Genomic DNA, 13,662 nt, shown 5'->3' with positions numbered 1-13,662 from the left:
TGCACTGCTAAGCCTAACACCCAGGACATCAAAGATGACATCATAAATGTCATTGATGACATCACTGATGACATCACATGTGCATTTACCTTTCATGAAAAGTCTGTACAAGGGATTCTTAGTGTAATGTTAATAAAAAAAGTGTCAAAGATTATTGGAATAAATATCAAGTGCTAATCAGTGCATTAAGCTATGCACTGATATAAATAGCATTCTATTATTAACTTCAATCCAGTATACTAAGGTATTCATGTAGAAACATAGGCATTGTGTGCAGCATACATGATGGAGGTGCAATATTCATAAGCTTGCCATGTTGAATAGTGAAATGATAACTGTTTTCATATTAGAGTTTTGCGTACAGTGAAACTTGTGATAAGTAGGTAATAAAACCCACTTACTACATAATTGCATTATTATAGACAAATCACAAAGAGACAATACCACATAAAATATGAATATATACACAGGAATTGAAGTAAGAAATAAAACAGCAATAGTAGCAGAAAGTGTTCATAACCTAACTGATTACCTTTATGCATCAAAATGATTGCTCTGTTTCAAAGCTGTTACTTACTCTATCTATATATATCACATGATGTGTCTGGACCCTAACGAAAATAGTGTGAGTACAACATATAGAAATATGAGCATATACAGGGAAAGTACAGTAATAAAAAAACATCAAAACTATCAGAAAGTGCTGATAACTCTACTGATAATTTTAATGCACAAAAAGGATTGCTGTCTTTCAAGGTTGTGTCTTTCCCTATGTATATGTTTCATATGATATGACTGGATCATAAGGGAATTATTGTAAGAACATACTTGAAGGATAAGTCTACAAATATAGTACATTTACAATTTTTAGTTCCTGACTGTTACTGAAGAAAATCATGTAGCCTAGATATGTCAGGAAAGGAAAAAAGGAGGCGTCAGGCATGTGATGTCATCAGTGATGTCATCAATGACATTTGTGACGTCATATTTGATGTCCTGGGTGTTAGGCTTAGCAGTGCATGGCGGTGGTGCGAGTTAGGGTTGCTTAGCGTACAATAACTGGCGAATTTCAAGGGTTTTTTGGTTTTACTTGGAACCATAACGTCCCTTATATACATATATAATAGGGTGGTGGGCAGCACACTATAACTAAGGTGAGTCGGGCTCCCATAGGAACCCCTCAAATCCCATAGGTTCCCATAGGAACCCCTCAGCCTTGACGAGCTGGGCTGGACATGAGTCGCCTTTGCAATTGGAGGGTTTGATGGAGTTGAGTATGGTTAGGACTTCCTCTTCTGTCATCTCCTGGAACGAGAAGGCTGGGATTCCAGCTGGGGCGGTGTTCTGGTGTAGGTTGGATAGTTGTTGAGATAGGGCTTTTTGGTGACTGATGATTTTTTCTTGCAGAGTATTCAGTTTGTTGAGCATGGCTTCTTGGATGTCGTTACACCATTCTTTGTCTTTATTCAAGGGGTTTAGGGGGGCGTTGGGGACTCCAATTCTCTGAAGATTGCGAAGATTTCCCTGGATCCTGATTTAGCGTTGGCGATCCTGGTATTGAAGGTGTTGGCTTTGGCAGCAATGATGGCGGATTTGTATAGTTTGGCAATGTCTTTAAACGCTTGTCTGGTGGTGTCATTGGGGTTAGTTTGCCAGGCTGTGAGAGCCAACCGTTTTTGTGAGCGTAGTTTCAGGAGATCATGAGTGAACCAAGAGTTGTTTTTTTTTGTGGGTTTAGCTTTCCTGTGTGCCAAGGGAGCAATGGTGTCTATGGCCTTGGTACTAATGGCGTTGTAGGATGCTGCGAGAGTGTCAGGGTTGTTGGAGAAAGGGTGTTTGAGTTCGGGAACCAAGAGGTGGGGAAGTAGTCTTTCCTTGGTTAGTTGCTTGGTGCTTCTGGTGAGGGCGGGCAGCAGAGTTTCGTGAGCGGTGGGTGGAGTTATGGAGTAGTTGATATTGAAGTGGATAATGGAGTGATCCGACCAGGGAATGGGAGAGATGATGGGCGTCAATACCTGACAGTTGTGTTGGGCGATCCAATCCAGGATGCAGCCTTTGTTGTGTGTTGGTTTTAGCACTTCTTGTTGAAATCCCAGTGTAGCGAGGGCGTTGTTGAACGAAGGGTCATTGAGGCCGAGGTTCATGTCACCCAGGAGGATGGACATGGTGGTTTTCTTGAGGTTGTTGCTGATGGTGTGTAGGAGCGCTTCCTGGAATTCTCCCGCTGGTCCTGGTGGGTGGTATGTGAGGTGGGCGGTTATGGTGCAGCTTGGTGAGGGGTTGATTTTGACGAGCATGTAGTCACAACTGTGCGAGGAGTCTCCTTGGATCCTTCTGATGGGGATGGACCGTTTAGCTATCAATGCCACCCCCCCTTTTTGTGTATTGCGGTCTTGCCTGAACATTGTGTAACCATCGGGCAGGGCAATGGCTAGAGCTGGGCCTGCTGCTTCATGGAGCCATGTTTCGCAAATAAATAGTAGATCAAGGTTGGAGTTGCAGAGGAGGTCGTGGATATCTAAAACGTTTGCCAGGAGGGAGCACGCATTGATGAGGGCACATTCGAGTGTTGATGGTTTGCTGGGGGTCAATTCGCTGGCAGTGGTGGGTGCGCACATATCAAGTGGTTCAACAATAGCACCAGTGGCAGCAGCAGAGGCAGTGTTGGGCGTACCTAAATCAAGTGGGTCACACATAGCAAATGGTACAGCAATAGCATCAGTGGCAGCAGCAGAGGCAGTGCTGGGCACACCTAAATCAAGTGGGTCACACATAGCAAATGGTATAACAATAGCATCAGTGGCAGCAGCAGAGGCAGTGCTGGGCGCACCTAAATCAAGTGGGTCACACATAGCAAATGGTACAGCAATAGCATCAGTGGGAGCAGCAGAGGCAGTGCTGGGCGCACCTAAATCAAGTGGGTCACACATAGCAGATGTTGTAACTGCAGCAGCAGTGGCCGTGGCTGTGGCATACATAACAGGTGGGTTGGTGTATGCACCACGCCTCGTGTTGCATTCAGTGGTGGCAGTACATAAGGCCAAGTTGTGCCTTGCGTTCATATTGCAAATGGCACTAGCGGATACAGTGGCAGTGGTCTTATCAGCAGCAGGTACAGTTTTGGCCAAGATGGGGGTAGTGGGTTCCTTAGTGGGGGTTGTTGCTGATAACCAGCGTTCTGTAGGGGGGTATGGTTGATGCCTACTTGGCGTAGCGTTCATGGAGGAGGATACAGGATGGCAGTACGGGGACGGTGACCACCAGAGGATGGCTGGGACATGCAGAGTGGCTGAGGGGAGTGATGGAGGCATTCGTTTCTGCAGAGGTGTGATAGGGGGGCCTTGTGGGCATGCGGGACTGCTGTACGGGCTCGTAGGCATAATAGCCTGCTTGTTAGCAGTGCGGGGGACCAATTAATGGGGGGGTCTTACCTTTAGTCGGCACCCGCACCTTCGAGCAGCAGAGAGCAGGCGAGAGCTCTGGATGTGGCCTTTTCCCTGGGCCATCGCCTTCTGGCTTTGCCTGTCGGTGGCCTCCACCTACTTTTAAAGCAGTAGGGGAGGGGCTGGCAGGCCCCACGGGCCTATTAGATGTTCAGGCCGCAGCGGTGATGATGCGGCGGTCATCTCTGTTGATGTTGGTTGCTATGGCAGTGCAGGCGGCCATTTTGGAGGGGCAAAGCTCCTCGTGGTTTGCAGCAAGTGCCGTGGGTGCAGATGCACGGCTGTTGGGGCGAATGCACTCCAGTGCTATTTCGGATGCTGGTGGGGGGGATCCTCGGGCCCACAGCTGATCCTTCTCTCGCAGCAGAGCAGACAAGAGCTCTGGATGTGGCCTTTTCCCTGGGCCTTCCCCTGTGGTTTCACTGCATGCACTTCACCATGCCAGACTGCACTTGTCATGGTGAAATAGTTTTCTAATATGTCCAATTGTTTTTAAAAATAGGGCAAATGTTGCCCTAGTGCTAATACTGTGCAATCTTTGCACTTGCAACATTGCATTTCTGTGATCTGGCTCAAGATCTTCTTCTCTGGCCCAATTATCCAAATGTTTACTGTCCATGAATTGTTTTACATTTTGAATGTCCTTTTTCATTGTTTGTATTTCTTGCTGAATATTAAGTAATAGTTTCTTTAGTTCTGTTAAGGAATATTTGTGGGTACTTGTTGTGGTGCTTTCTGCTTGAATCTTCTTGAGACTTGAATCACTTCTTCATCTGTTTGAACATGTTTGAAAATATTTGTGTTGGTTGTATGAACATTTGATAGTTTGATAGTAGATAGATACATTATATGTGTCATATTTATTCCTTTAAATATAATTATTAGTTTCATTTTTAATGAATATATAGAATCTACTAACAGCATACTGATTGTGCTGTATTTGTTTCTGGTGCATTCACTTCAGCGTCTGCTTTTTTGATGTCTTCCTCTGTAGGATAATTGTCCTCCTGCCATTGCATGTAGTTTTGCATTTTAGTGTGGTAGATAGAAATATTGCTTGTTATACCAGATATTAGAATTAGCAATGGAGGAAGAGTACATGAGGAGAGAAGGTGGAATGTTTTTATTAACTTTGTGATTGGTTGTTCATTGTCTGTGTGGTGGGTGGCTGCCATGTACCTCAGATGCTGTTGAATTGTTGAACCTATGAGATAATGTTTTTTTTTAAATGATATTTATATATGCCAACACAACTGTATAGTATATTGTATGATTGTATTGAGACTTTTTCTACATAGAACATTTGTATTGCTTCTATTTCAGAGAAGAGGATTGTGATTGTTTGGAGCACTGTGGAAAATTAGAGCATTTTGAGAATTGTGTTAATAGTGATGTTGAGGACATAGGTTATATGTTCTCAAAGCATTGGCTTAAAATGTTTTTTGGTTCTATAATACTATTGTAGAAGAGTGTTTGAAATTAGAGGTTCATGCTGCAATTGTGGAGAAATATTTTTGATTGGGAGTACAGGTTTTGTTCTGTTAGGGAAAAGGAAATTAATGAATCATCTAAAGGACGAGCACAGAGAAATGTTCCAAGATTTCTTTTTCTGTAATAGAGGTGAAGAGTATTTGTCTGATTGAATATATATTTTCTTGGTTATACATTGTTAAAAGAACCCAAAGGCTATTTTAAGAGCCACCCAAAGACGTTTTTAATTATATTGGAAAAGGAAAATACTTTTGATGCTTTTTTGTACATAGCCGTGGTTACAACAGCAGCCAATGAAACTGTGTGCCCTGTCAGGAGTATTATAGCTGCCAGTATCCAGCTGGTGATGGATTATGGCCTTAGGTACCATTAAACCAATGGGACATTGGGCCTCATTCCGAGTTTGGAGGCCACTATGACGCTATTAGCGCCATGGCTGCCTCCAAAACTGAGTCCGGGTCTGGTCTGGTGGAATGGGGACTTACCGGGACATTCCGACCTAGGCGGTCCCAGTAAGTCCCCATTCCAAATGCCATTCCCCATTCCCATTTGAGCCCTCATAGGGCTCAATGGGAAGGTTCTAAAAATGGGCCCTCAAATTGAAGGTTGTGGCAGGGCACAGTTCTGGGACTAGCAGTAGACTGAATGCTGTGTGTCTGGAGTTGGCCTGCAGTTCTTAAAGGAAGACTTGTAGGGTGTGAACACTGCAGTTGGTGCAGCAACTAAGTGGAAGTCCTTTATTTTGCAGTTGTTTTCTCTTATTATTTTTCTCATGAATTGAGGACACACGAGAGATGCATGAATGGTTGGTTGCTACAGGAAACCAAAGATGTTTTAGAACCTATTCTGTATCAACTTTATGAATGTGACTGAAGAAATGATGGAAATGTATATCATGTTCTTTCAAGTAAACATTTATTTTCTTTAGAAGTTGTTTTGGAATTGTAGTCTAAAGGTATGGTTAGAGTATGTGAGGTATTACTGAAGAAATGTGAAGTGGATGGGGCAACAGTATTATTCATGAGATTTACTAGGATAGCTTTGTAGGGTTGACCAGGGCACTTGTCCATTCAAACTCTACCGAAAGCAGGGATGGGCAGTGGAGGGAGGACATACATGCTGTTATGTTTTGTTGAGTAGCTGTATTAGCAATTAGTGTGTAGGTAAAATGCAGGAACATGGGTCAGGCTATCATCTTAGTATGCTGAAATTGGTGGAAACGGGTGAGGTGGTTCATTTCGCATGTTTTTATGAGGCTGGCTAGGGAGGACTAATTAAATGGATACTGGAAGAACAAAGGGTGTGGTATTGCCCATTTATGTAACCATCAGTATACTCAATGATGTGTGTCTGAAGTTGGTGTACAGTTGTTAAGTAGATCCCTTAAAGGTGTGAGAACTGGAGGTGGGTGAAGCAACTAAATGCCAGTGCGTTATCGTGGTGCTATGTTCTCTTATCACGTTACTTATGAATTGGCAAGATACCAGAAATGGATGAATAGTTGGTTGGTATATGAAAGCAAAGATGTGTTGCTTTTTATTTTTGAGCACCTTTATGAATGTGAATGAAGATATGACAGCCATTTTTGTCATGTCGTTTACAGTGAACATTTCTTCTATTTAGAAGTTGTTTGTGAATTGTAGACTGAAATTATGTGTGGAGTATGTGAGGTATTTTTTAAGAAATGTATAGAGGTATGGGATTATGGTATTATCGATTAGGTTTGGTAGGATAGCTTTATGGGGCTGCCCAGGGGACTTGGTCATTGAAACTCTAGTGATAGTGGGGATGGGTAGTGGAGGGAGGATACACATGCTGATATGTTTGGTTGAATTGTTGCACCCTGTTAGTATGTCTTTGAAAATCTGTAAAAATAGTACAGTTAGTCGTGTATATTGGTGGTTTACTCAATCAGTGGGTATTAAAGCTGTAATGGTACATCGTACTTTATGACAGGCTTTAGTAGCTGCGGATGTAAACCGTGGATTGTACCCGCAGTTACAGCTGTTTGTATTTTGGTGCCATGATCATATTATATTGTGGGTGTTTTAGCACAGATTTGTACATGTGTTTCTGTTTGGATGTTCTCATCTGAAGGCTAGTGTGAATTAATTATGAAACCTTTGTAATATGTGATTTTCAGTGCATTTGAAAAATGTACGTATAACCGCGTCTATAGGTGGGTTTTCGTCATGTAACTCAGAGTGATAAGCGCAGTTAAGTAATTTGGCAAATTAGGTAAAACATTTTTTTTATATAGTGTTTAAATGTTGTATAAAGTATTCTTTGGAATGATTATGTAGGTTTTTTTTAGGTATTTTGGTTGTAATAAAAATGTTTTCGGCATTTTACTTGTTTGCTTTCTACAGTACTCTTTTTGTGCTATGGATTTATGAAAGATATGAAAGTGACCTTTTGTTAAACTTGTCACATTCTGGTTCCAGAAGTGAGAGGGTGCACATGTTCTGTGTTTGGTTATTGTGTGAAGATCTATTTAATTATTGAAGCATCTGATGGTGAGTGATTGGCCCTCATTACAAGTTATGCCGGTAGCCATGCCGCAATTTGCGGCATGGCTGCCGTCAACACCGCATCCGTGTCCTTGGAATGAGGACTTACCGGACCATTCCGAGTCCGGATGGCCCGGTAATTCCTCACTCGAGGACACGGACACGGACACGGTTCATCCCCATTCCCATTTCAGCCCCCATAGGGCTGAATTGGAATGGGAGAGGGAGTAAACAACGGGCCATTACGAGATGGCCCGTTGTTTGCTCCCTCTTCCCCTCGCGGGACCCGGTATGCACGCCTGGTTTTCCCAGGCGTGCTTAACGTGTCCCGCGAGGGGAACTTGTAATGTGGCGGAACGGGTTGAACGGCGCTGCAGCCTTTTACGGCGCCGTTTAACCCGTTCCGCCAGGGTCGTAATGAGGCCCATAGTGTGTTCTTATATATTCTATGAATATTTTGAATTGTTGTATTTCTAAGATAAATTAAAATATACTAGGTGTCCCAAGTTTATAAGTATTGTTTGAGAAGGAGGGTATTCTATATTTTACTTCAGTCCGTTAAGGAGATTATTGAAGAAGCAGTATGACATGTTATGCTATACTTATTTGTGACAAAACATGTATTTCCCAATAAAGATTGTTTCTCACTGATGTGATATGCATGTGGGTGCATATGAAACCTTACTGTGAATTAAGTAGTATAAGTGTACTTTTGACTAATAGAGTTGCTGTGGGTGTGCTTTGGAGTTGGTTACAAAGCTATTTTTGAATGGCCTTATATTGATGGTTTTGTACTATCTTAGAATTTTCTCTGGTTATGTATGTTTAAAGAGCTGTTCAATAGTATTCCACATTACTGAAGAACTAAGAGAGGTGTAGAAGGGGCATTTGCTTATACTGCAGAATTTACACTCACATGAAATTGTTTGCAGTAATTCAAAAATAATAATCAACAACCATATTTGGCAGTTTTGCAATTTGTTTGGCAATGGTGTGCTTTGGAAGGGCAGGAATATATTTGTGTTTCGTGGTATTTAATACAATATGTTGTTACACACTGACATAGGGAGGTGTAAAATGAAAGAGTGTGCATAGTGGGAGGGGGAAACAGTATTATGGATGAGGTTTGCTTTATTGGGCTGCCCAGAGCACTTGGCTATTGAAACTCTATTGGAGTGGGGATGTGCAGTGAAGGCAGGAAATGCATGCTGATATTTTTAGTTGGGTAGTAGTAGTGATGAGTTTGTATGTGTAATTTGGGATACTGGGCTAGGCCATTAGCCATTGGCTGTATGATAGTTGAGTAGGTCAAAACAGGTGTGGCACTTGACTTTAAAAGCTATTTGGTATGGATGACTAAGAAGGGTTGATTAAATGGGTGGTGGGAAAAGGAAGGTTGTTGCAGGGCACTGTTATGGGACTAGTAGTAGACTTAATGCAGTGTGTCTGGAGTTGGCCTACAGTTCTTAAAGGAAGGCTTATAAGGTGTGAAGACTGTAGTTGGGTGCAGCAACTAAGTGGTAGTGCTTTATTTTGCAGTTGTTTTCTCTTATTGTTTTTCCCATGAATTGAGGACACATTAGAGATGCATGAATGGGTGGTTGCTACAGGAAAGCAAAGATGTTTTAGAACTTATTCTGTATCAACTTTATGAATGTGACTGAAGAAATTATGGAAATGCATATCATGTTGTTTCAAGTAAACATTTATTTTCTTTAGACGTTGTTTTGGAATTGTAGTCTAAAGTTATGGTTAGAGTATGTGAGGTATTACTGAAGAAATGTGAAGTGGGATGGGGCAACAGTATTATTCATGAGATGTACTAGGATAGCTTTGTAGGGTTGACCAGGGCACTTGTCCATTCAAACTCTACAGAAAGCAGGGATGGGCAGTGGAGGGAGGACATACATGTTGTTATGTTTTGTTGAGTAGCAGTATTAGCAATTAGTGTGTAGGTAAAATGCAGGAACGTGGGTCATACTATCGTCTTAGTATGCTGAAATAGGTGGAAACAGGTGAGGTGGTTCATTTTGCATGTTTTTTATGAGGCTCTCTAAGGAGGACTAATTAAATGGATACTGGAAGAAGCAAGGGTGAGGTATTGCCCATTTATGTAACCAGCAGTATACTCAATGATGTGTGTCTGGAGTTGGTGTACAGTTGCTAAGTAGATGCCTTTAAGGTGTGAAAACTGGAGGCGGGTGAAGCAACTAAATGGCAGTGCGTTATCGTGGTGCTATGTTCTCTTATCACGTTACTTATGAATTGGGAACATAACACAAATGGATGAGTAGTTGGTTGGTATATGAAAGCAAAGATGGGTTGCATATTATTTTTGAGCACCTTTATGAATGTGAATGAAGATATGACAGCCATTTTTGTCATGTTGTTTACAGTGAACATTTAATCTATTTAGAAGTTGTTTGTGAATTGTAGACTGAAATTATGTGTGGAGTATGTGAGGTATTATTTAAGAAATGTATATGGGATTATGGTATTATTGATTAGGTTTGGTAGGGTAGCTTTATGGGGCTGCCCAGGGGACTTGGTCATTGAAACTCTAGTGATAGTGGGGATGTGTAGTGGAGGGAGGATATACATGCTGATATGTTTTGTTGGGTAGCATTATGAATGATTAGTTTGAAGGTCCCTTTTCGAATCACAGCAGCCAATTTTTGAACAGGTTTTTCATGGTCACTGTCATTCAAAAAGAGACTTGGTGGCAATTATGATTTTATTTGTTCTGATGAAAGATGTGCTCTACTTGAGCACATCACCTGTCACGAGTAAAAAAAGAAGAAAATGATATGCACCACAGGCAAATCCTGGGGTGTGAATAATTGTTACTTCTTGGCTGATGGGCGAATATAGGGTTTTACATCCCGCAGCCTTGACTGAGGCACTTATTTTGCTTTGCCCTACAATATCGGGTTGGTGGGATGTTAAACCCTGTCTACACCGTTCAACCTGGGCATGAAAGTTATATTACATATTGGAGCTATAAAGAAAGACAATGCGTGAACGTTACCATTTTTATATATTTGTATATAGCTTTTCATAAGATGCCATCAAGAAAGCAAGAACAACGAGTCAGAAGAAAGGATCATCTGCAGGAAAGTACATTTGTAGAGTGTAATAGTTCAAAAAGTATTGTTGTTACAATACCTATTATCGATAATACTTTTGAACAGGTGCAATTTCAAATAGGTGATGTGCCAACAGAATACATTGATAGAACTGAGAATGTTTTTTTTAAAGTAAAAAAATTAATAAATGTATCAAATGTGTCTTTCTGTCTATTTAAAAAGAAATATTTTGAGATGAAAATGTAGTGAATGTGCTATCAATTTGAAAAAGATGAATACAGATATGTATAGGAAAATGTATCACTATCGAGTTTTTACAAATATTTGGAGAGTGTGAAACAAAAGCTAGAAATTTGGTATCATGGGGCTGCAAAGGTAAAATGGGTTTAGCTGAATTTCAGAGGTTTTGTTGCGTCACGTTCTCACCTTAACATCCCTGCAACTAAAGTGTTTTCGTTGAATATATATACATGAACAAGCGACGTGCCTGTTGTGAAATGGGTTATGTAGCTGCCGAACTTTCGGTTTTTGACTCTTCCTTTTGGGATTTGCCACATTTGCATAGGTTTTAAACGTGCATTTTTGATGCACCAATAAAGATTCTTTTTCTTGATAAAACTGAGCCCGGACCACATGTTTCCAGCAGAAAAGACTTCAGAGAGTGCAACTCACTCTACTACTGTTTCGAAGCAGTATTTGAATATATGTATATATATATTCAGGGAAAAAACGTTGTTAAAAGGGACATTATGGTTAAGTTGCGCTACTAAAAACCTATGAAATTCAGTGAAAAAACTTTGTTAAAAGGGACGTTATGGTTAAGTTGCGCTACTAAAAACCTATCAAATTCAGTAAAAAAAGCTTTGTTAAAGGGACGTTATGGTTCAAAGTAAAACCAAAAAAACCCTGAAATTTGGCAGTTCTGGTAAGAAAAGCAACCATAACTCACGCCACCGTGCACTGCTAACACTAACACCAGGACATCAAAGTGTGACGGATCATTTGAATAAATATCATGAGCTAATTAGTGCATTAATATAAATAGCATTGTATTATGAAGTTCTATCCAGTATACTAAGCAACTCATGCAGAAACTTAGGCAGTGTGTGCAGTATACATGATGAAGGTGCAATATTCATAATCTTGCCATGTAGAATAATGAAATGATAACTGCTTTCTTATTAGAGTTTTGCGTACTGTGAAACATGTAATAAGTAGCTAATAAAACCCACTTAATACATAATTACACTTAATACAGACAAAACACAAAGAGACAACAACACATACAAATATGAGTATATACAGCGACAGAGAATTAAGGGAAAAAGCAGAAATAGTAGCAGAAAGAGTTCATAACCTAACTGATTATCTTTATGCAGAGAAATGACTGCTCTGTTTCAAAGCTGCTACTTACTGTATGTATATGTATCAAATGATGTCAGTGAACCCTAAGGAAAGGAGTGTGAGTACAATGTATACAAATATGAACATATACAGGGAAGGTATAGTAATAAAAATAAAACTATGAGAAAGTGCTGATAACTCTAATGATTATCTTCATGCACAGAAAGGATTGCTCTCTTTCAAGCCTGTGTCTTCCGCTATATTTATGTTTCATATGATATGACTTGACCCGAAGTCTACAAATATAGTACCTTTTCAATTTTTACTTCCTGACTGTTACTGAAGAAAACTATGTGGCTTAGATATGTCAGTAAAGGAAAAAAAGGGAGAGCCAGCCATGTGATGTCATCAGTGATGTCATCATTGACAATTGTGATGTCATCTTTGATGTCCTGGGTGTTAGTGTTAGCAGTGCACGGTGGCGCGAGTTATGGTTTCTTATTTTACCATAACTGCCGAATTTCAGGGGGTTTTCGGTTTTACTTTGAACCATAACATCCCTTTAACAAAGCTTTTTTACTGAATTTGATAGGTTTTTAGTAGCGAAACGTAACCATAACATCCTTTTTAACAAACTTTTTTCACTGAATTTCATAGGTTTATAGTAGCGCAACTTAACCATAACGTCCCTTTTAACAACGTTTTTTCACTGAATTTCATAGGTTTTTCGTAGCGCAACTTAACCATAACGTCCCTTTTAACAAAGTTTTTTCATTGAATTTCATAGGTTTTTAGTAGCGCAACTTAACCATAATGTCCCTTTAACAATGTTTTTTTACTGAATTTCATAGGTTTTTAGTAGCGCAACTTAACCATAACTTCCCTTTAACAAAGTTTGTTTTTTTACTGAATTTCATAGTTTTTTAGTAGCACAACTTAACAATAATAACTTTGACTTTATGTACATGTAATATGGAACATACCGAACCCTTTCTACTGAATTTGACGGTCCGCGGAAATGTTCGGACAACAGTACCAGCACCTAAAAACTCTGGGGGGGTATGTGTAATTGTTATAACATAGGAACAGTTAACAAATTCACAAAGCAGCACACATACAACGCATATGTAGTAATACTTAAGAAATGTAACCCATATATGTAACACACTAACCATTCATTTAAATACAATATGTTCCAAAATGGAATATACCAAAAGAAGATAAAGTGGCTTCCAACATAATTACCTCACAGACACTCCACAACTAACAGCAAGACCAGACGTATAGACTACTGATTACATATCTTACCAGAAATAGTAAGTGCACTTCATTTTACTCATATATTTATAAACTTTCTATATTAGAAAAAAAAAACATATTACTTTTTTGTTTTCTCACAGAAATGTGTAGTACACTGGACTGGCTAGAGGAGCATTTCCCACGAGACTAAATGTCAGAAGTTAGCCCACCTAATGGTACACACTTTACTATATAAACCAATTAATAAATATTATTTTGTATACATTCAACATATACATTTTCTTTTTAACAGACCCTACAAAAATTGCAACTTCCAAAGAAAAAGAAGCGGTGGATAACACTCTTGAACACATTACCCACAAAATGGAGCAACTTATTGCAAATTTTACGGATTTAAAAAACTTTGTGCAAGATCACCTAAAACCACCAACAACATACCATTGTCCCACCTCTACTTGTCCCCCCTCACCATATCCCATTCATTTAACCCCAAACTCTCTCCATGGACCACAATGTTTTGATGAGATT

Source organism: Ambystoma mexicanum, chromosome 6p (genome assembly GCF_040938575.1).
Source record: "Ambystoma mexicanum isolate Mex_15411 chromosome 6p, UKY_AmexF1_1, whole genome shotgun sequence".
NCBI classification, from domain to species: Eukaryota; Metazoa; Chordata; class Amphibia; order Caudata; family Ambystomatidae; genus Ambystoma; species Ambystoma mexicanum.
The sequence above is the reverse complement of the archived record's forward strand: the minus strand, read 5'-3'. Positions refer to the sequence as shown.